At 41.5% G+C, this 24,767-nt stretch overlaps 1 pseudogene; it reads left to right on the forward strand.

Annotated features, from left to right (window-relative positions):
* LOC110623283 overlaps positions 1–24,531 on the forward strand; it is a 37,137-nt pseudogene extending 12,606 nt beyond the window's left edge.
* The last annotated feature ends 236 nt before the right edge of the window (positions 24,532–24,767 follow it).

Below are 24,767 nucleotides of genomic sequence, written 5' to 3' on the forward strand. Positions count from 1 at the left end.
CCAATGATTTTCCTAATAATGACTAGGTCAAGTAAATAACAAGTAATTAAAAGAGGGGGTTTTGAGTTTGATGGATTAATACTAAATAGCAAAAGAAAGCAATAATTTAAAGATGAGTAAATCAATAAGAGAAAAGCTTCTAGTTGAAGTATGGATCTATTTCAGATTGTTTAGAATTGATCATTGATTCTTTAACACTCCTATTTATTCCAATAAATTAGTTTAGGATGTGGAAGACACTTCTCACAATCCAAATTCCTCCTTAGTTCTAGTTTGATTAGGAAATGTTCGCTAATCAAACACTAGTTAACAAGTTGCCAAGGAACGTCCTTGGGGCCTTTGACATCGAACAACTGTCAACTGCATTAAGACTTAGAGAAACCTAATTCAATCCTTGCCAACCGCGTGGTCAAGGCTAGATCATGCAACCTGATTATATTTGTGTTCAAATAATATAAGCAATTACGGACTTAAATCATTCAAACAATTTATTACTCAAGCAATTTAAAAGCAATGGGCCCTTATTGATTCTAAAGCCAAAGTAACAATTATGGAAAGATCAAATTGCATAAATATTGGAAATAAATAGAAGTTTAACAATGGAGATTTAAATCTCCCAATTCATCACAAATCTGAATTTTCCAACTTCAACTAGAAAAGAATGGATTTAGCCACTCATGGTAGACTAAATACACAAAAAGATGATGTAATACCCGGCTAGACTCCGATACCGGAATTTCCTACCGTCCGGTGGAATCTCGGATGTCGGAGACCTCTAGAAGGGTAGGACCATGTTTTATAAAAATGTTTTAATGGTTTTAAGTATGAAATTAAATGAGTTTTGCATGAAAAGTCTTTGGAGGAAAACCCAGGTTCGGCCGCCGAAAGTCAAGTTCGGCCGCCGAACATGCATGCGTTTTGGAGGCACGTTAGGCCCCCGAAAGCATGAGTGAGGGAAGTCCAGGTTCGGCCGCCGAAAGTCAAGTTCGGCCGCCGAACATGGCATGCATGCGGAGGCACATTCGGCCCCCGAACTTGGTCTGGCCAGCCACTATAAAAGGGTCTCTTAGCCGAAAACGGGCGAGTTTTCCCCATTTTCGGCCAAGGTGAGCTCTCCGCCGCCCCTCACCCATTTTTGATGTTCTTCCTCTAAATCTTTCAAGATTTTCATTTGTTTTAACTTGGTTTTGAAGATTTAAGCTTTTGAGCAAAGTTTTGGAGCTTGGAGGTTCAAGAGCCAAATCCCTCCCAACTTCGAGTTTAGGTCGTCTCTCTCTCGATATTCAAGAGGTAAGAGCCGATCTTAAGCTCCTTGTATGTTTTAAGTAAGTTTTTATGAGTTCTTTGGGTAGAAATGCATGTTAGGTTTTATGTTGAGTTTTTGGGTTATTTTGATGTTTTGAACAATGTGTGTTGATTGTGTGTATTTGAAGTGTTGTAGTTGGGGTATTTGATGTTTTGAGGCCCCTAGGAACTTGTATGTGTGTTTTGGTTGAGATATATGCATGATTGGAGGTTTTGGGAGGCAAGAGGTTCATGTGAACCAAGTTTCTGCCCATTCGGGAGAAACCAGGTTCGGCCGCCGAAGGAACTTTCGGCCGCCGAACCCCCTTGTGAAGGCAGCATTCGGCTGCCGAAGCTTGCCTCTGAAAGAAGACTTTTGGATCTGTCTGGGACTTTTGACCGCCGAAGGTGCCGCCGAAAGTGCCTGACTTTCGGCTCTGGAGGGACTTTCGGCCGCCGAACCTGCCGCCGAAAGTGCCCTGTTCAGCCATTTCATGCATGTTCTTCTATGATTATTTCATGATGTTTTAGGGGGTTTTTGGGGAGTTGTTTATGAATTGGTTAGAGTATGTTTGGTACCTCACTGGAGTCCACCTGTGTAGGATCGGACCCGAGGAACCAAGGTGTTTAGCAGTGTCAGCCGTTTCAGAATCGGTACAGAGCTAGCCAGAGGTGAGTGGAACTAACCCTTATGTTTTAAATCAAATGTTTTCAGCATGTTCAAGCATGTTCATGCATCATGAATACCATGTTATGCAATAGGTTGTTTACATTAGAATTCACGAATATGATGCATTGCATAATACGATGATGATGATGTGGATGGATACTGGATGATCCTCTAGCCCTCAGTATGTTATGACATGATATGATATTGCATGTACGATATGGTATGAGATGTGAAGTCCAGGTGTGGCCGTATCGCCCCTGGCATAGAGCATGAGAAGTCTAGGTGTGGCCGTATCGCCCTTGGCATAGAGCATATGAAGTCCAGGTGTGGCCGTATCGCCCCTGGCATAGAGTATTGTTGACTTGTTATGGTACGAGATTAATATGTAGAGGGCTATTGGTGATGGATTCATCCTTGATGTGATATGTTTGTGATGTGATGCATTCCATGATAGCATATGTTAAAATGAACTGTTTTCTTTATGGTTTCTGCTCACTGGGCTTTATAGCTCACCCCTCTCCCCTAACCCCAGTTTTGCAGGGTCAGTGGTAGTCCAGGAAGTCAACAGGATATGGCTATGGTTATGATATGTAATAGAATAGTAGTGGACATGATGTAATGTAAGTTTATGTAATGATGTAAAAGAGTTGTTTTACAAAATGATATTATGTAATTTGTTCAGAGTTATAGTATTGTGCTTGGCCCGAGTTGGATAATCCCTTTGTACATGAGTTTTATTTTTATGTTGATGTATGTTTTGGGCCGAGTTTGATATAGAGTATGCTGACCCTAGGGGTTCTATGAGCTCAGTCATAGTGCATACACAGGTCAAGCTGGTTAAAGGTAAAGTTTTAAATGTTTTATGGAAATCTTTGATCATGTTTGGGATTATACCAGATGTACAGGACGTGTGTTAGGCTTGCTACGGGTCCCGGCGGCCTTAAGCCGACCTGGATCCTAGCGCCGGTAACGGTCCAAATTTCCGGGTCGTTACAGATGAAAAGAAAAGAAAAAGGAAAGAGGCGGCAGAGTTTCTGGTGAGGTGAGAAGATGCTGAGTAGCTGATCAGAAGATGTTCCTTGCTGGTTTGGAGGTTGCTCTTTTATAGCTGAAGAATTCCCTCCTTCTAGGGTTTTGAAATCCCTTTTTAATTTGGCTTGTAATTCCTCTTTTGATGTTGAATTTAATTGCAACTGGAATTCCTTAGGTGAGAAACTCTTTCGTGGCTATTGGAATTGTGTTGGTAGTGATTGAGTTGGATTTGGACTTCTGAAAATTCGAAATTTGGTTCCCTGCTGTTTTCCCGCCTCTGCTGTCAATTTCTGCTGTCAAGGTGATTTGGGCAGTTTCTGCGAGTGATTTGGGCAAATCACTTGCCCAATCTACCCCAATCGCTCTCTGGGATTCAGTCCAGTTTCTGTCTCTGTCTCTGTGAGTGATTTGGCCAGTTTCTGCGAGTGATTTGGGCAAATCACTTGCCCATATCACTTATGCCTGTTGCCTCCAGGTTTCTGCTTCAGCTTGATCTGGGCAGTGATTTGGGCAAATCACTGACCCAATCACTTTTCTGTCATTTTCTGCACTTTTTTTTCAATTTCTTCATTTTCTGTAAAAATAAGGTAAAAACCATAAATTAAGCTAAATAATGTGTAAATAAACAATAATAAAGATAATAAAAATGTGGCTAATTTATGCTTGATCAAATACCCCCACACCTAGCTTTTTGCTTGTCCTCAAGCAATAAATAACTTAGTCAATCAAGCTCCTTTTTCTTTTGAGCCTAAGTACCACTTAATCAGCCCCCCTAGACTCCTAAATTGAAGTATCACAGTATAGAGTACATGCACCAAGGTCATCCTCTCCTTTCCTTGTTTCCTTTCACCTACCATGGTCAAGAGAAAGGTTTTTGACTCAATCATGCTTATTCTTTTATGTTAGGTTTAATGCAACCCCTAGGAGTGACTTGCCACCTTCTCTCTTTCTCCTTTTTATTTTATTTTTATTTTTATTTTCAGCAGCACTTATTCTTATCCTTGCCTGAAAAAGTCACTAACCTTTTTACGCGATTGTGTACATGGGTGATACACCCCTGGTTACTCAGTTAGTCACTTGTTCAAGTGGCTACTAGCTCTGTTCATAGTCTAGACCATCGAAACTTATTTTTGCCTGAAAAAGTCACTAACCTTTTTACGCGATTGTGTACATGGGTGATACACCCCCGGTTACTCAGTCAGTCATTTCTCCAAGTGGCTTTTAGGCTCAGTTCATAGTCTTAGACCATTGGAACAGGTTTATGATTTGTGCTTTGTGCTGGTTTTTCATGATAGTTTGGGCAAATCAGCTCATAGGGAGTTACACTAACTTTGCGTTTGCATGTATTTGTATTTTTATTTCCCTTGACCTTAGCAAATTTAAGGATTCAATTCAAGACGAAAACTCCCTAAGTGCAGGTAACATACTGTGAATGATTCAATTTAGGCTTAAAAGGGTGACAAATCAATGGGGTCATGAGATAAGGAAGCTCTTTTAACCTTGTTATCTATGTTGAGTAGAGCAATTATGTAACGACGCCAAAATGGACCGTCACCGGCGCTAGGATTCAGGTCGGCTTAAGGCGGCCAAAACCCGTAGCAAGCCTGCTATACTCTCTGTGTACCTGTAAATCTCATACATGATCATACATTTTCTGTGAAAATAAAAGCTCTTTTCTGAACCAAGGCTTAACCTGTGCATGCACTATCTCTGTACTCTGTACTCTATACCCTGTACTCTGTACTCTGTACCCTTGACTAGAGCTTGCTCTAGATGGGTTATCTCATACCTGTTAAGCCTGGTGTTTCACATACTCTGTAAAACATATATATACTAGATCATGTACATAACAAAATATTTACAACACAAACCACTAAGTCAAGCACAACTGTATCTGAATACACAACTAGTACATCTCTTTAATATTACATGTCCACTCTAAGCTATTACATGTCTCTTAACTCTTTTAGAACTCTTCTGGATCCCCCTCTGTACACTGTACACTGTACACTGAACCTGCAAGACTGGGGTTAAGGGAGTGGGATGAGCTCTATAGCCCAGTGAGTAGAACAGTAAAATGTAATTTTATGGAATGCATCATAACACAGACAATCCACATCAAGGATAAACCTGTCACCACATAGTCTCAGTAACTCTGCCGTGCCAGGGCGTAGAATCGAGCACCTGGTCTTCCTGTCATATATGTATACGTGTATATAACACCTGTACTTACCATTGCCAGGGTGTAGTCAAAGGCTCCTGGACTTTACTATACCTACCAGGGCGTAGTCAAAGGCTCCTGGTCTTAACTATACCTACCAGGGCGTAGTCAAAGGCTCCTGGTCTTAACTCAGAGACTATTGGATCATTCAGCATTCACCCACATCAACAATTAACTATGCAATGCAACATATTTGTGGATTCTAATGCAATCAACCTATTGCATAATCATGATGCATGAGATATGCTGAAAACATTCCATTGCTCAATTAAAAGAATTAAGTTTAGTTCCACTCACCTTTGGCTATCTGGACTGACTAACTTTGCAGGCTCTGAAAACTCTGGAGCAGTACTCACTGCTGCTCTCTCTGGTTCCTCTGGTCTGTGTAAGCACAGAAAGACTCAAATGAGGGACCAAACTAACTTAAGAATAACTATATTAAACTCCCCAAGGATCCCCTTAAACTCACTCTAAAACTCATGCAAAGCATGCAAAAGAAAAGCTGGACAGGACACTTTCGGCGGCAAGTTCGGCGGCCGAAAGTCCTCTCCAGAGCCGAAACGCATGCACCTTCGGCGGCCGAACCTCAACTTTCGGCAGCCGAACCCTTTCGGGGGCTAGTTTCGGGGGCCAAAAGGCACTCCAGAGACGAAAGTCTCTAACCTTCGGCAGCACTTTCGGCGGCCGAACTCCCCTCCAGAGCCGAAAGTCCAAAAGCTCGGGGGCAAGCTTGGGCAGTCGAAGCCACCTCCTCATGGGTTCGGCGGCTGAATGTACCTTCGGCAGCCAAACCTGAGTTCATCAGCAAGGCAGAAACTTGCTCTACCTCTCGCCAAAAGCTCCAAAACCAATCCAAACTCAACCTCCTCAATTCCTCAACATGCATACACCCAAGAATATGCTCAAAGGGGTCACAAACTACCTTAAAACTCCAAGCACACAACACATATAACACATAACAAGCTTAGCTCACAAAATCTCTAAAACTTCACTATTTAACCTATTCATGCAAAACTTCCCATAAACCCCAAAAATCTTCCATAAAACATGAAAACAAGCTCAGGATCTTCACTTACCTCTTGAAAACAAGTAGATGAATGATCCTAACTTGGAGTTTTGAAGCAACTCTCCTTCAAACTCTCCAAAATTCACAACTTTGTGTTTTTAGCTCAAAACCTTCAAAATAACATAAAACTCAATCAAATCTTTGCAAGATTGAATGAAAACATGAAAGAACACTCAAAAGGGACAGAGTCTCACCTCAGCAAGTGAAAGAAATGGTGAGCTTATCCTTTCAACCGACTGAGGGCCGTTTTATAGGTGGCTGTCTAGACCACCTTCGGCGGCCATACGTGAAACCGAAAGCCATGCATGTTCAGCGGCCGAACCTGGCTTTTCTGCCTTGGTTCTTTTCTTTCAAAAACTCATTGCATTTTCACTTTAAAACATGAAAACATACTTTATTACTTTAGAAAATCATAAATCTTACCCTTCTAGAGGATCCCGACATCCTGGATTCCACCGGACGACAGGAATTCCGATGCCGGACTCTAGCCGGGTATTACATTCTCCCCCCTTAAGAACATTCGTCCTCGAATGTTCCTAAAACAAACAATAAACACATAAAAAGGAGCAAACTAACCTTAAAACAGATATGGATACTGCTGGAGCATAGACTCCCACGTCTCCCAGGTGCACTCTTCCAGATTATGGTGGTTCCATAAAACTTTCACCATCGGAATCTCCTTGTTTCTTAGCTGTCTGATCTGTGTGTCCAGAATCCGTACTGGCTGCTCTATATAAGTGAGATCCCCTAGAATCTCCACATCAGGCTCACTAATAACCTGACCCGAATCTGACACAAATTTTCGTAGCATAGAAACATGAAATACCGGGTGAATCCTCTCCATAGACGTAGGTAAATCCAGCTTATACGATACAGTTCCGATCCTCTGCAAAATCTCAAAGGGTCCAATGTACCGTGGAGCTAACTTACCCTTCTTTCCAAAACGAACCACTCCTTTCATTGGAGACACTTTCAGCAATACCCAATCTCCCTCCTGAAACTCTAACAGTTTCCTACGAATGTCTGCATAACTCTTCTGTCTACTCTGCGCTGTTCTGATTCTTTCTCTGATCACAGGCACTGTTCTACTGGTAATCTCTATTAACTCTGGCCCTGCAAGAGCCTTCTCTCCTACCTCTTCCCAGCAAACAGGTGATCTGCACTTCCTCCCATAGAATGCTTCATAAGGAGCCATCCCAATGCTAGCATGATGACTGTTATTGTAGGCAAACTCCACCAGAGGTAGATGTTGCCTCCAAGAACCGCCAAAGTCTAACACACACATTCGGAGCATATCCTCTATGGTCTAGATGGTCCTTTCTGACTGCCCATCAGTCTGTGGGTGGAAAGCAGTACTAAATTCTAATCTCGTGCCCATTGCACTCTGCAGACTTCGCCAAAATCTGGAGGTAAACTAAGGTCCTCTGTCTGAAACTATAGACACTGGGACTCCATGTAATCTCACTATCTCATCCAGATATACCTGTGCCAACTTATCCACATAATAGTTACTCCTAACTGGAATGAAATGAGCAGATTTCGTGAGTCTGTCCACAATCACCCATATAGAGTCTATCCTGTTGGACGCTGCCGGTAAGCCCACTACAAAATCCATAGCTATATTTTCCCATTTCCATTCTGGAATCGGCAGTGGGTTAAGCATTCCAGCCGGCTTCTGATGTTCTAGTTTCACCCTCTGACAAACCTCACAAGCTGTCATGAACTACGCCACTTCTTTCTTCATGGCTGGCCACCAATATACCCTCTTCAGGTCCTGATACATCTTGGTGGCTCCCGGGTGAACACTATATCTCGCATTATGAGCTTCCCTCATAATGTCTTCTTTCAGACTACTAACATCTGGTACACAAAGTCGACTCCCATAGCGAAGGATCCCTTGGCTGTCAAATCTGAACTCTGCACTGTTGCCTGACTGAACAGTCCTGGCAATTTTAATCAACTCAGGGTCCTCATGCTGTCTCTGAGCTATCTGCTCCAGAAACACTGGTGTCACTCTCATCTGTGCTATTAACGTACCCGTACCAGATAACTCTAGCTGTAACCCCTCCTCGATGAGCTTGTAAAGCTCCATCACTACTGGTCTCCACTCTGCTGCTGTATGGGATAAACTGCCTAGTGACTTTCGGCTTAGGGCGTCTGCCACAACATTCGCCTTACCCGGATGATACTGGATCTTACAATCATAATCACTGAGCAATTCTACCCATCTTCTCTGCCTCAAATTCAGCTCTCTCTGGCTCAAGATGTACTGTAGACTCTTGTGATCGGTAAAGATCTCGCATTTAACCCCATAGAGGTAATGCCGCCACATATTGAGTGCAAAGATAACTGCTGCCATCTCTAGGTCATGGGTGGGGTAATTCAACTCGTGCTTCTTTAACTGTCTAGAAGCATAAGCAATCACCCTATCACTCTGCATCAAAACACAACCCAATCCCACTCGAGACGCATCACAGAACACTATGAAATCCTCGTTACTAACAGGTAGAGCTAGCACTGGTGCTGATGTCAATCTCCTCTCGAGCTCCTCAAAGCTCTCTTCGCACTGGTCTGACCAGACAAACTTCTGGTTCTTCTGAGTCAGTTTAGTCATAGGAGCAGCTATCTTTGAGAAGTCCTGAATGAACCTCCTGTAGTAACATGCCAGTCCCAGAAAGCTTTTAATCTCAGTCACTGTAGTGGGTCTGGGCCAGTTAGCTACAGCCTCGATCTTCTTGGGGTCTACCTCAATCCCATCTGCTGATACTACATATCCCCAAAATGGACCGTCACCGGCACTAGGATTCAGGTCGGCTTAAGGCCGCCAGAACCCGTAGCAAGCCTGCTATACTCTCTGTGTACCTGTAAATCTCATACATGATCATACATTTTCTGTGAAAATAAAAGCTCTTTTCTGAACCAAGGCTTAACCTGTGCATGCACTATCTCTGTACTCTGTACTCTGTACTCTGTACCCCTGACTAGAGCTTGCTCTAGATGGGTTATCTCATACCTGTTAAGCCTGGTGTTTCACATACTCTGTAAAACATATATATACTAGATCATGTACATAACAAAAGATTTACAACACAAACCACTAAGTCAAGCACAACTGTATCTGAATACACAACTAGTACATCTCTTTAATATTACATGTCCATTCAAAGCTATTACATGTCTCTTTACTCTTTTAGAACTCTTCTGGATCCCCCTCTGTACACTGTACACTGAACCTGCAAGACTGGGGTTAAGGGAGTGGGATGAGCTCTATAGCCCAGTGAGTAGAACAATAAAACATATCATTTTAAATGTAATTTTATGGAATGCATCATAACACAGACAATCCACATCAAGGGTAAACCTGTCACCACATAGTCTCAGTAACTCTGTCGTGCCAGGGCGTAGAATCGAGCACCTGGTCTTCCTGTCATATATGTATACGTGTATATAACACCTGTACTAACCATTGCCAGGGCGTAGTCAAAGGCTCCAGGACTTTACTATACCTGCCAGGGCGTAATCAAAGGCTCCTGGTCTTAACTATACCTGTCAGGGCGTAGTCAAAGGCTCCTGGTCTTAACTCAGAGACTATTGGATCATTCAGCATTCACCCACATCAACAATTAACTATGCAATGCAACATATTCGTGGATTCTAATGCAATCAACCTATTGCATAATCATGATGCATGAGATATGCTAAAAACATTCCATTGCTCAATTAAAAGAATTAAGTTTAGTTCCACTCACCTCTGGCTATCTGGACTGACTGACTCTGCAGGCTCTGAAAACTCTGGAGCAGTACTCACTGCTGCTCTCTCTGGTTCCTCTGGTCTGTGTAAGCACAGAAAGACTTAAATGAGGGACCAAACTAACTTAAGAATAACTCTATTAAACTCCCCAAGGATCCCCTTAAACTCACTCTAAAACTCATGCAAAGCATGTGACAGGAGCGGTTGTCAAAGCCGGTCAAAAATAACCTTCTTTGGTTACCTACAATTAACAACTGCAGACAGTGGTGAAGGATCGTATCCACAGAGAATTGATTACCTATTTATTTATCTTAATCAAGACCAATCAAACCAATTGAAAGCACAAGTGAAAGCAAGTGATTTGTAAATAGAACAAAAGTAAAGTGAAAGTAAAAAGGGGGCTTTTGAGATTGATTTGATTAACAACTAATGAAAGTAATTAAAACAGCAAGTAATTAAAATAAAAGAGGAAATCAATAAGAGAAAGGTCTAGTTGAAGATATGGATCCACTTTGGTTGTTTGGGTTGATCATTGAAACATGGTTATCTTGATTGATTCAATAGGTTGGTTATGGGGGTGGAAGACGCTTCTCACCACCATGTCTTTCCTTATGAACAAACTGATTAGTGAACGTCCTTTAACCAATTACTAATCAACAAATTGCCAAGGAACGTCCTTGGGCCATAGGCATCAAAACAATTGCCAGTTGCATGAAGAACAAGAAAGATCCAAACCCTAACTACTCAAACGCATGAGATGATGTTAGATCATGCAATTTCTTGGATTTTTACACCAAGTGTTCTATGGACAGAATATTTCCAGCAATTACGGACTAACAAATATTCAATCCAACAATTAATTAACTTTGCAATTAAGAATCAAGTAGCCAATTTGATCAAAACAACAAAGCAATCTTTAGAATTAAGCACAATTGCATGAATATTGAATAAATCAAAAGCAAACACTTTATGTTCAGATCTCACAACCCTTTAAACAACCTTAGTTTCAACCAAACTTCAACTAGAATAAAGGTTTCAGTCACTCATGGCTGAACCAAAACAGAAAATTAAAGAAAAGAAGAAAGAAGAACCGAAATTGAGGGGAGAAGCCCCTTGGAGTGTGGCTGCCCTTGCTTGGCCGAATTTAGAGAGTTGAATTGTGTCTCTTCTTGTGTTCTTGAGGCCTTTAAATAGGTGTTGAGAGGCTGCCTATTTCCTTTTTAGTGTCCATGAGTCTTTTGGAGACTTCCCAAAGTGCCCTTGGTGAGTTATGTGCCTTCTTTGTGCATGGGTGAAGGCAAAAACGTGGGACATGCAAGAGGGGGCTTCTTGGTCTTTTAATTGCTGTCCAAGATCTTCAAGATGTTGCCAAAATAGTCAAGAGGCTGCCCATGCACTAATAAGGAAGGTGGAGCCTCTTATGGAATCTTGAATGTGCATGGCATGAAGTGGGAAACATGTGATCTTGAGATTTGGCTTCCTTAATGAGTGGGATCTTGAAATCCAATATTTGAATGTGAATCTTGAAGATTTGGATCTCAAAATACTTTCCTTGTTTGGCTCCTCAAATATGGCAACTTGAGATATGGCTTCTTGAATGAGGAAAGAGAAGTGTGGAGAGAGATTTCGGCCCCCTAAAGTTACTTCCGGAAGTGGGACTTTCGGATCTGGTCTTGACTTTCGGCCCCCTAAAGTGCCTCCGAAAGTGGGTGACTTTCGGCTTCCGAAAGTGCCTCCGAAGGTGCTTCCGAAAGTGGTGGAGTTTCGGCTTCTGAAAGTGCTTCCGAAAGTGACTGTTTTTGGCACTTTTAAGAGCGTTTTCTCCAATTTGTTTCTTCACACCTAATATTTGCAAAACATGATTAAAACCACAAAATTAGGTAGAATAGGTGCAAATAAACATCAATAAGATCATGAAAATATGGACTAAAATATGCTCTATCAAATACCCCCACACTTAAGCTTTTTCTTGTGCTCAAGCAAATAAACATAGTCAAATAAGCTTTCTTCCTCTAGATCCTTATTTCCACTTAGCTCATACTCAAGACACCTATTTTGAAGCATTGCAGTGAAGAATATATGCATGAAGATTACTTACCTCTTTTCCTTGTTTCCCTTTGCTAACCATGGCTAGGATTGATTTTCCTCAAGAGAGACATGCACATTAATTTGTTAAGACTTTTTCTAGCTTTTGGATTGACTTGCCCTTACCTTGAAGTACTTTATTCAGGCTTTTGCACTTTTGAGTTTGCTTGGAAAGGTCACCAACCTATTTTTGATGTAACACTTTTAGATTTTTCAGTTGGTCACCTATCCAAGTGGCTACTTGCCTTGTTCATAGTCTTTTGACCATTGAAACAATTTTCAATTTGTGCTTTAGAGGTCTTTGCCTTTGCTGAATTTTCTTTCTCTCAATGGTTTGGGCAAATCAACACCAATTGCTAAAGCAAGTCATGTTAAGTTCATTCACACAACTTTAATTTTTCTCAATCAATTGAGGGTCATCAATATATTTTTCACCATGGCAAACTCAAAGATTCAATTCAAAGGGCAATTCTCAAGCATGAATACAACTCACTGCAAGTGATTCAACATAAGTTTAAAGAGTTTTCACATCAATGGGGTCATGGAAAGAAAAACTCATCTAACATAGTTCATCAGTTTGAGTAGAGCAAAACAAAAAGAAGAAGAAGGTTGTGGTTGTGTGTGTTTTATTGAAAGCATAAACTAAAAAAATGAAAAAAAAAATTTTGCCTAATGCAAGCAAACTAAAAATTAAAGCAAAAATAAACTTAAAAGTAAAAATTCAGATATATGCACCCCCACACTTAAATCATGCATTGTCCTCAATGTATAAGAAACATAAAAGAACAAAGGAAACTGAGTACTCCCCTGGGTGTGGTGTGCATGGCGCGATCCTCTTGATCAAGGCTCAAGTAATTGGAGAAGGGAAAAGAGTCCCAATTGCATTGAGCAAAAAGTGTAGCACTCCTTTCGATTTGGTCATGAACCATCCTACTTTCTCCATGTACTCATGAAGTAACATGATGAGCTTCTCCTCTTTTAGATGAGGTGTGCCTCTATCTTTTATATTTGCATTTTTGAGATGATTGGGAAGCACCTTAAACTCCAATTCATGTTTCTCCATGTGTAGCTGCAATTTAGTACTAAGATCTGGCAAAACAAACTCTACCTTATCTGGAGGTTTGGGAAGGCATTGATCCGCATGCTCCTTTGGTTTAGGTGCTTGGAACACCATTTGTTCCTTGTGAGCATTGGCTGTTTGCGTTGGAAGGCTGAAAGGAGTTTCAGATTGCTGCTTCTGTGCAAGATCTACCTGAAGTGGAAGACTGATCTGCGTTGGAGACTGAAGAGGTGTGCTGGAGATGGTTTCAGTTTGCGCAAGTCCTTCCTGAAGTGGTGCGACAAAGTTCTCTTCAGTCTGTGCTTGGCTGCAGTTCACCTATTGGATGCAACAGTCAGTTTCTTTCAATTCTGGCTCATTCTGAGTCTCTCCCTTACAAAGATCATCATTTAGTATATCATCTTGATAAAGAATATTTTCACTCAAACAATCAATGATATCTAGATTATCAACAGGTTTTGTTTGATCAGTTTGTTTGGACAAACAGTTTTCTAGTTGTGTCTCTTCAGCAGCTTGTTCTTGCTCTAGCCAACTTTCCTCATCATCCTCCATATCTTGAAGTTCTTGCTCTCTTCTTAACATGAGTGCATTCAATGAGATGGCCATGTGACCCATTTGTTGTTGCATAATTTGCAAGGTCTTCACTACCTCATTCATAGTGTTATTGTCCACTGCAGGTGCTGGTTGGGCTTGATATTCTCGATGATCCTGGTAGTTGTTAGCCTTAACATAGTCATAGTTCGGTTGGTCTCCCCAATATGGATTGTATGTGTCATGGTAGGGGTCATGTCTTGGCTGTTCATAGAATCCTCCATATGCATGAACTAGTTGGTCATCCTCATAAAGTGTAGGACATTGGGAAGTTAGGTGTCCCACATGTGCACAGATTCTACATGGCTGAGATAGCTGAAATCGTGGAGCCTGTTGAGCTCGGCTTATGACAAGATTTTCCACAAGAGATGTTAGCTCTGAAATTCGAGAATCAATGGTAGATGTACTTACCTCGCCCATGATTTAGAGATGTTTGGTCATTGATGCAAAGTTCGGAAGCTGGAGTTCAAGACTTTCGGGGCCGAATGTTGAGATGGTTCGGCGGCCGAAGGTTGGGCAGAATGTTCTTCAGGCGCAGAAACTTGATTTCCAAGCCTTCTGAGAGTGCGTTCAATTTATGGATCAAAGGGCATACTGTCCCTACTTTCATATCTGGTCATGAAAGAAAAACAAACAAGTAAAATCAATTCCCCGGCAACGGCGCCAATTTTTGACAGGAGCGGTTGTCGAAGCCGGTCAAAAATAACCTTCTTTGGTTACCTACAATTAACAACTGCAGACAGTGGTGAAGGATCGTATCCACAGAGAATTGATTACCTATTTATTTATCTTAATCAAGACCAATCAAACCAATTGAAAGCACAAGTGAAAGCAAGTGATTTGTAAATAGAACAAAAGTAAAGTGAAAGTAAAAAGGGGGCTTTTGAGATTGATTTGATTAACAACTAATGAAAGTAATTAAAACAGCAAGTAATTAAAATAAAAGAGGAAATCAATAAGAGAAAGGTCTAGTTGAAGATATGGATCCACTTTGGTTGTTTGGGTTGATCATTGAAACATGGTTATCTTGATTGATTCAATAGGTTGGTTATGGGGGTGGAAGACGCTTCTCACCACCATGTCTTTCCTTATGAACAAACTGATTAGGGAACGTCCTCTAACCAATTACTAATCAACAAATTGCCAAGGAACGTCCTTGGGCCATAGGCATCAAAACAATTGCCAATTGCATGAAGAACAAGAAAGATTCAAACCCTAACTACTCAAACGCATGAGATGATGTTAGATCATGCAATTTCTTGGATTTTTACACCAAGTGTTCTATGGACAGAATATTTCCAGCAATTACGGACTAACAGATATTCAATCCAACAATTAATTAACTTTGCAATTAAGAATCAAGTAGCCAATTTGATCAAAACAACAAAGCAATCTTTAGAATTAAGCACAATTGCATGAATATTTAATAAATCAAAAGCAAACACTTTATGTTCAGATCTCACAACCCTTTAAACAACCTTAGTTTCAACCAAACTTCAACTAGAATAAAGGTTTCAGCCACTCATGGCTGAACCAAAACAGAAAATTAAAGAAAAGAAGAAAGAAGAACCGAAATTGAGGGGAGAAGCCCCTTGGAGTGTGGCTGCCCTTGCTTGGCCGAATTTGGAGAGTTGAATTGTGTCTCTTCTTGTGTTCTTGAGGCCTTTAAATAGGTGTTGAGAGGCTGCCTATTTCCTTTTTAGTGTCCATGAGTCTTTTGGAGACTTCCCAAAGTGCCCTTGGTGAGTTATGTGCCTTCTTTGTGCATGGGTGAAGGCAAAAACGTGGGACATGCAAGAGGGGGCTTCTTGGTCTTTTAATTGCTGTCCAAGATCTTCAAGATGTTGCCAAAATAGTCAAGAGGCTGCCCATGCACTAATAAGGAAGGTGGAGCCTCTTATGGAATCTTGAATGTGCATGGCATGAAGTGGGAAACATGTGATCTTGAGATTTGGCTTCCTTAATGAGTGGGAATTTGAAATCCAATATTTGAATGTGAATCTTGAAGATTTGGATCTCAAAATACTTTCCTTGTTTGGCTCCTCAAATATGGCAACTTGAGATATGGCTTCTTGAATGAGGAAAGAGAAGTGTGGAGAGAGATTTCGGCCCCCTAAAGTTACTTCCGGAAGTGGGACTTTCGGATCTGGTCTTGACTTTCGGCCCCCTAAAGTGCCTCCGAAAGTGGGTGACTTTCGGCTTCCGAAAGTGCCTCCGAAGGTGCTTCCGAAAGTGGTGGAGTTTCGGCTTCCGAAAGTGCTTCCGAAAGTGCTTCCGAAAGTGACTGTTTTTGGCACTTTTAAGAGCGTTTTCTCCAATTTGTTTCTTCACACCTAATATTTGCAAAACATGATTAAAACCACAAAATTAGGTAGAATAGGTGCAAATAAACATCAATAAGATCATGAAAATATGGAGTAAAATATGCTCTATCAGCATGCAAAAGAAAAGCTGGGCAGGACACTTTCGGCGGCAGGTTCGGCGGCCGAAAGTCCTCTCCAGAGCCGAAACTCATGCACCTTTGGTGGTCGAACCTCAACTTTTGGCAGCCGAACCCTTTCGGGGGCCAAAAGGCACTCCAGAGACGAAAGTCTCTAACCTTCGGTGGCACCTTCGGCGGCCGAACTCTCCTCCAAAGCCGAAAGTCCAAAAGCTCGGGGGCAAGCTTGGGCAGCCGAAGCCACCTCCTCATGGGTTCGGCGGCTGAATGTACCTTCAGCGGCCGAACCTGAGTTCATCAGCAATGCAGAAACTTGCTCTACCTCTCGCCAAAAGCTCCAAAACCAATCCAAACTCAACCTCCTCAATTCCTCAACATGCATACACCCAAGTATATGCTCAAAGGGGTCACAAACTACCTTAAAACCCCAAACACACAACACATATAACACATAACAAGCTTAGCTCACAAAATCTCTAAAACTTCACTATTTAACCTATTCATGCAAAACTTCCCATAAACCCTAAAAATCTTCCATAAAACATGAAAACAAGCTCAGGATCTTCACTTACCTCTTGAAAACAAGTAGATGAATGTTCCTAACGTGGAGTTTTGAAGCAACTCTCCTTCAAACTCTCCAAAATTCACAACTTTGTGTTTTTAGCTCAAAACCTTCAAAATAACATAAAACTCAATCAAATCTTTGCAAGATTGAATGAAAACATGAAAGAACACTCAAAAGGGACAGAGTCTCACCTCAGCAAGTGAAAGAAACGGCGAGCTTATCCTTTCAACCGACTGAGGGCCGTTTTATAGGTGGCTGGCCAGACCACCTTCAGCGGCCATACGTGAAACCGAAAGCCATGCATGTTCGGCGGCCGAACCTGACCTTCGGCGGCCGAACCTGGCTTTTCTGCCTTGGTTCTTTTCTTTCAAAAACTCATTGCATTTTCACTTTAAAACATGAAAACATACTTTATTACTTTAGAAAATCATCAATCTTACCCTTCTAGAGGATCCCGACATCCTGGATTCCACTGGACGACAGGAATTCCGATGCCGGACTCTAGCCGGGTATTACAAATTAGCTAAGACAAAATTCTGTGTGTGTGTGCAAGAAGTGTGAAAAAAATTCTGGTGTGTGCAAAAAAGGGGTAAGAATAATGCAAAAAGAAACAAAAAGAAACAAAAAGAAACAAATAGATGATGGAATTAATGCAAAAATAACCTAACAATACCCGCACACCTATGACAAACATTGTCCTCAATGTGTAAGCATATATAAAAAAAAAATTAAGAGAAAAAGGGAAAAAGACTTCCTGGCCTGTGGGTGATTTGGCCAGTGATTTGGGCAAATCACTGGTCAAATCACTGTCTGTCACGGTGCTGGGGCAGAAAATGGTCTACTAACAGGTCCAGCAGGTGCTCCATGTGCTGCATCCTGTCTCTGATTCTAGTGAGATGAGCCTCCACCGAATGGTCTTGAAGTGCCTTTTATGTCCTCCAAGGTCCACCCAATTACTTTTTTGTGCTTCCTTAACACATCAAGGAGCTTTTCCTCTTCTTCTTGGCTGAGCTAGTTAGAAATAATTACTGGAAGTGTATTTCCAGCTCCCAAGTAGGCATATTTTAGGTGGCTAGGCAAGGGTTTCAGTTCTGGTGTAACTGCTGTCTGATCTGATTTCTGTTGTTTGCTGTCTGATTTGGCCAGTGATTTGGGCAAATCACTGGTCAAATCACTTTCTGTTAAGTCTGTCTGCTCACTGATTTGGGCAGATTGTCTGGGTGATTTGGGCAAATCACTGGGCAAATCACCTGTAACCAGCTGTGAACAGTACTCCATCTGGTCTGTCTTGGTGTTGCTGTCCACTTCTTCTCTCCTGCAAAGACCTTCATAAAGTAAGTTTTCTTGATCAAAATCAAAAATTTCTTGACTTAAATCATCAATAACATTAAGGCCATAAATAGGAGAAACATCATTGGGGAATTTCATGGCATCATAAACATTAAATTTGATAACTTCCCCTTCAAACTCCATGGTTAATGTGCCATCATGCACATCAATTTTTGTTCTTGCTGTGCTCAAGAATGGTCTTCCAAGTAGGATGTCAGAGGTGGTGTTGCTCTTATCTTCCTCCATGTCAATGACATAAAAATCAGCTGGGAAGACTAGTTGGTCCACTTGTACCAACACATCTTCAAGTACTCCCTTGGGGTAGACAACAGATCGGTCAGCCAGCTGGATTATAATGCTGGTGCCCTTGAGTGTACCTGCATTCAACAAGTTAAAAATAGAAAGAGGCATGACATTTATTGAAGCTTCAAGGTCACACATGGCTTTCTTTATTCCCACATTGCCTATTTTGCATGAAACCGCGAACATTCCTCTATCCTTGCATTTGACTGGAAGCTTCCTTTGAATTACAGCTGAGACACACTCCCCCACACTTACCTTTTCACGTTCGGCAAGTTTTCTTCGGTTAGTGCATAGTTCTTTGAGAAATTTAGCATACCTTGGTATTTGTTTGACAGCATCAAGTAGGGGTATGTTGATTTCTACCTTGCGAAGTGTCTGAAGTATTTCTTTTTCCTCTTTTTCTTTTTGGGACCTTGCAAATCTCTTTGGGAAGGGGGGAGGTACCTTGAATTTCTCTGCTGGTTGCTGTTTCTGCTTTTGACTGGATTCTGCCTGGTCTGTTGATTTGGGCAGATCACTTTCTGCCTTCTCTGGTGATTTGGGCAGATCACTTCTGGATAGCTTAGTCTGCCTAGCGATCGGGTCAGTGATTTGGGCAAATCGACTGCCCTGATCACTTTCTGGCAGATTCTCCTCCATGGGCTGTTTCTTCAATTTTTCAGCTCTACTGTCTTTCAACTCTTTTCCACTCCTCAATGTGATGGCACTAGCATTCTGCCTTGGATTTATCTCAGTTTGGGAGGGTAGCTTTCCTTGTGACTCAAGATTACTCAAGGATGAAGCCATTTGTCCCATTTGTTGCTCAAGATTTTGGACAACAGCAGGGGATGCAATAGTGGCTGATTCAGTGGTGTATGTTGCTGGTTCAGTAAGTGCAACAACTTCTGGTTCAGTTGTGTCAATTTTTGAGGTTGTTGGTGTTTGGACAGCAACAAGGGATGCAATGGCGGCAGATTCAGCACTTGCTGATTTTTGGACAACAGGTTCAGCAATTGCCGGTGCAATTTCAGCAGTGGCAGGCGTGGCAGTGGGTGAATTTGCTGGTGCAGAAATTTCTACAGCAGGTGCCGCAGCAAAATCTGTAGGTGTAGAAAAATCTGCTGGTGTAGAAAATTTTGCAGTAACCTGGAATCCGGTATCTGGTTCAGCTTCAAGTGTAGTGGTGATTTGTGCAGCAGATTCAGCAGCTTGGTCTGTTTCTTCGTCATCGTCCCATAGATCTTGAAGCTCTTCCTCTCTTCTTAATATGTGCACGTTCATTGAGTTGACCGCTTGATCCACTTGTTGTTGAAGAATTTTCCCAGAAATTTCCAGCCCCCTCACCATCTCTTCAAGTTCCATATTGGAGTTTTGAGGTGTTGCTTGGGCTTGATAGTTTTGGTAGTAGTCAGCCCTTGCATAGCCATAATTTGGATTGTCCCCCCAACATGGATTATATTGCGGATCCCTTTGGTAGTCATGGTAGTGGTCTGTCCTAGCATAGCCATAGCTCAGATTGTCTCCCCAACCTGTATTGTATGTGTCAAGGTAGGGATTATGTCTTGGCTGTGCATAGAATCCTTCAAATGCATGTGCTTGTTGAAGTTGTTGAACTTGTCGAGCTTGACCATAATTTCTCACAATAGAGGTTAGTTCAGAAATTTGAGAAGAGAGAAAGGACATACTTACCGTAGCCATGCTTGTAAGGTCTTGGCAGTGCGTTAAATTTCTGGATCGTAAAGAAGAGCTTCTTTACGATCAGCCCTGGTCATAAAAGGAAAATACGTTAGTTTAAATCAACTCCCCGGCAACGGCGCCAATTTTTGATAAGCGGTTGTCGAAGCCGTCAAAAATAAACCTATTAAACAATCAACAATAAACTTGTAGATAGTGGCAATAGGGTCGAACCACAGGGAATTGACACCAATGATTTTCCTAATAATGACTAGGTCAAGTAAATAACAAGTAATTAAAAGAGGGGGTTTTGAGTTTGATGGATTAATACTAAATAGCAAAAGAAAGCAATAATTTAAAGATGAGTAAATCAATAAGTGAAAAGCTTCTAGTTGAAGTATGGATCTATTTCAGATTGTTTAGAATTGATCATTGATTCTTTAACACTCCTATTTATTCCAATAAATCAGTTTAGGATGTGGAAGACGCTTCTCACAATCCAAATTCCTCCTTAGTTCTAGTTTGATTAGGAAATGTTCGCTAATCAAACACTAGTTAACAAGTTGCCAAGGAACGTCCTTGGGGCCTTTGGCATCGAACAACTATCAACTGCATTAAGACTTAGAGAAACCTAATTCAATCCTTGCCAACCGCGTGGTCAAGGCTAGATCATGCAACCTGATTATATTTGTGTTCAAATAATATAAGCAATTACAGACTTAAATCATTCAAACAATTTATTACTCAAGCAATTTAAAAGCAATGGGCCCTTATTGATTCTAAAAGCAAAGTAACAATTATGGAAAGATCAAATTGCATAAATATTGGAAATAAATAGAAGTTTAACAATGGAGATTTAAATCTCCCAATTCATCACAAATCTGAATTTTCCAACTCCAACTAGAAAAGAATGGATTTAGCCACTCATGGTAGACTAAATACACAAAAAGATGAAAACAAAAGAAAAAGGAAAGAGGCGGCAGAGTTTCTGGTGAGGTGAGAAGATGCTGAGTAGCTGATCAGATGATGTTCCTTGCTGGTTTGGAGGTTGCTCTTTTATAGCTGAAGAATTCCCTCCTTCTAGGGTTTTGAAATCCCTTTTTAATTTGGCTTGTAATTCCTCTTTTGATGTTGAATTTAATTGCAACTGGAATTCCTTAGGTGAGAAACTCTTTCGTGGCTCTTGGAATTGTGTTGGTAGTGATTGAGTTGGATTTGGACTTCTGAAAATTCGAAATTTGGTTCCCTGCTGTTTTTCCGCCTCTGCTGTCAATTTCTGCTGTCAAGGTGATTTGGGCAGTTTCTGCGAGTGATTTGGGCAAATCACTTGCCCAATCTACCCCAATCGCTCTCTGGGATTCAGTTCAGTTTCTGTCTCTGTCTCTGCGAGTGATTTGGCCAGTTTCTGCGAGTGATTTGGGCAAATCACTTGCCCATATTACTTCTGCCTGTTGCCTCTAGGTTTCTGCTTCAGCTTGATCTGGGCAGTGATTTGGGCAAATCACTGACCCAATCACTTTTCTGTCATTTTCTGCACTTTTTTCTCCATTTTTCCAATTTCTTTCTTTTCTGTAAAAATAAGGTAAAAACCATAAATTAAGCTAAATAATGTGTAAATAAACAATAATAAAGATAATAAAAATGTGGCTAATTTATGCTTGATCACCCAGTGAGTAGGAACAATGAAAACAGTTCATTAATTACATGCTCTCATAAAATGTGCCACAGCACAAACATTTCACATCACAGATTGGACATGACCTCAAAACTCCCTCTGTCGGCGCCCGGCCCCCGAAGGAGCTCACACAGGTCTTTCACTACCATGACAGATCTATGGGCTATTGAAGTCGCCTGGGTCCAATTCACACCAACAATAAATAATGCAATGCATCATAGTCGTGACACTAGTGCAATCAACCTATTACATATAACCATGATGCATGAACATGCGTTAAGCATTTGATTTCTCATATAAAAAGATTAAGTTTAGTCCAACTCACCTCTGGCAGACGCTGGATGTAATACCCGGTTAGAGTCTGGCATCGGAATTCTACTTTCCGGTGGAATTTAGGATGTCGGAATCCTCTAAAAGGGTGAGTTTTATGTTTTTCTAAAGTAATATATTATGTTTTATTGTTTTTAAGTTGAATTGAAATGAGTTTTTGAGAGAAAAGGACCAAGGCAGAAAAGTCAGGTTCGGCCGCCGAAGGTAATGTTCGGCCGCCGAACATGAGTTAGTTTCGGCCGCCGAAGGTCATTTTCGGCCCCCGAACTTGCATGACTTACGGATTCACTTTAGGCCGCCAAAGGTGGTCTGGCCAGCCACCTATAAAGCGACCTCAGTCGGTTGAAAGGGTAAGGATTGCTTTTTCTTTCACCAGCAGAGGTGAGACCGTGTCTTCCTTGGGTTTACTTCATGATTTCATCAAATCATGCAAGGTTTTAATGGTTTTGATATTATTTTGAAGGTTTTGAGCTTTAAACTCAAGTTTTGAAGTTTGGAGAGATTGGAAGGAGAGTTGCTCCATATCTTCACGTTAGGATCGTTCATCTTCTTGTTTTCAAGAGGTAAGTGAAGATCCTGAACCTGTTTATATGTTTTCTGAAGGTTTTATGGGGTTTATAGGTAGAGTTGCATGAATAGGGTAAAGAGTGAGTTCTTGGAGTTTTGTTGATGGAAGTTTGTATGTGTGTTATATGTTATGTTTGTGTTGGGGTTTAGGTAGTTTTTGACCCCTTTGAGCATATGCTTGGATGTATGCATGTTGAGGAATTGAGGTGGTTGAGTTGGGAGAGTTTGGAGCGTTTTGGCGTGAGGCAGAGTAAGTTTCTGCCTTGCTGATGAACCCAACTTCGGCCGCCGAATGTGCTGAGGAGGTGACTTTGGCTGCCTAAGCTTGCCCCCGAGCCTTTGGACTTTCGGGCTCTGAAGGGGAGTTTCGGCCGCCGAAGGTGCCGCCAAAGGTTAGAGACTTTCGTCTCTGGAGTGCCTTTCAGCCTCCGAAACTTGCCCTCGAAAGGGTTCGGCCGCCGAAAGTTGAGATTCGGCCGCCGAAGGTGTATGAGTTTCGGCTCTGGAGAGGACATTTGGCGCCGAACCTGCTGCCAAATGTGCCCTGTCTAGCCTTCCTGTGCATGCTTTGCGTGATTGTTTTATGATCTTTTAGGGGATTCTTGGGGAGTTTTAGAGACTTGTTTTTGAGCTAGTTTCATCCCTCATTTGAGTCCATCTGTGTAGGCACAGACCAGGGGAACCAGAGAGTTCAGCAGTGAGTACTGCTTCAGAGTTTGCAGAGTCAGTCCAGAGATAGCTAGAGGTGAGTGGAACTAAACTTAAATCTTTTAATTGAGAAACTGAATGCTTTTAGCATACTTTATGCACCATGGTTATGCTATAGGTTGATTGCACTAGTTCACGAATATGTTGCATTGCATTATTTTATTGTTGGTGCGGGTGAATGATGAATGATCCATTAGTCCCTGAGAAAGACCAGGAGCCTTTGACTACGCCCTGGCATAGAAAGACCAGGAGCCTTTGACTACGCCCTGGCAGGTATAGTAAAGACCAGGAGCCTTTGACTACGCCCTGGCACAATGGTAAGTACAGGTGTTATATACACATATAGATATACATAGCAGGAAGACCAGGTGCCCATTCTACGCCCTGGCACGGATAGTATACTGGGACTATTTGGTGACATGTTCACCTAGATTGATGTGGCTTGTCTGTGATATGATGCATTTAATAAGATCATGTTTTAATGACCTATTTTACTGTTCTACTCACTGGGCTATAGAGCTCATCCCACTCCCTTAATCCCAGTTTTGTAGGTCCAGTGTACAGGGAAAGTCCAGCAGAGTATAAAAAGAGTAAAGAGTTTCGTAATAGTATAGTGTGGACATGTAATAATATAAAGAGATGTAAAAGTTGTTTAAAGTTAGAATTGTGCTTGATATAGTCGTATTGTAAATCTTTTATATACATGATCTGTTTATGTAACTGTTTTACAGAGTATGTGATAAACCAGGCTTAACAGGTATGAGTTAACCCATCTAGGGCAAGCTCTAGTCAGGGGTACAGAGTACAGAGTATAGAGATTGTGCATGCACAGGTTGAGCCATGGTTCAGAGAAAGAAAGTTTTTATTTTCACAAAAAATATATGATCAAGTATGAGATTTTACAGGTACACAGAGAGTATAGCAGGCTTGCTACGGGTTCTGGCGGCCTTAAGCCGACCTGAATCCTAGCGCCAGTGACGGTCCATTTTGGGGTCGTTATAGATTGGTATCAGAGCCCTAGGTTCATATGATCGGACCTATAGAGAGAGTCGGGCTAATAGAGGTTATAGTTGGTCAAGCACAATAGGAAATCATGTCCACTAGGATAGGATGTTGAGTCCTGTCTATTTGATGCCATGAATTATGCATGTGTTGTTTATATGCTGATGTGCTATATTGTGTGTTTTGTTCTCAGAATTAAGATGCGAGGAACTCGTCGATCAGCTAGATTGACTGGAGTCCCACCAGATAGAGAGAGAGTAGATGCTCATCCTCCTGTTTCGCCAAGGGCAAGGTCTCAGAGATCAAGCAGGGAGGGTACGTCAATAGACCCTAGAAGGTCTTTAGACGAGAGCAGAAGAGGAACAATTAGAGGAGGAAGATCAGAGGAAGTGAGGGAAGCTATGGAGGTAGATCAGTCTATGGATGAAAGTATGG

The sequence above is a fragment of the Manihot esculenta genome, chromosome 9 (assembly GCF_001659605.2).
Source record: "Manihot esculenta cultivar AM560-2 chromosome 9, M.esculenta_v8, whole genome shotgun sequence".
Classification (NCBI taxonomy): Eukaryota; Viridiplantae; Streptophyta; class Magnoliopsida; order Malpighiales; family Euphorbiaceae; genus Manihot; species Manihot esculenta.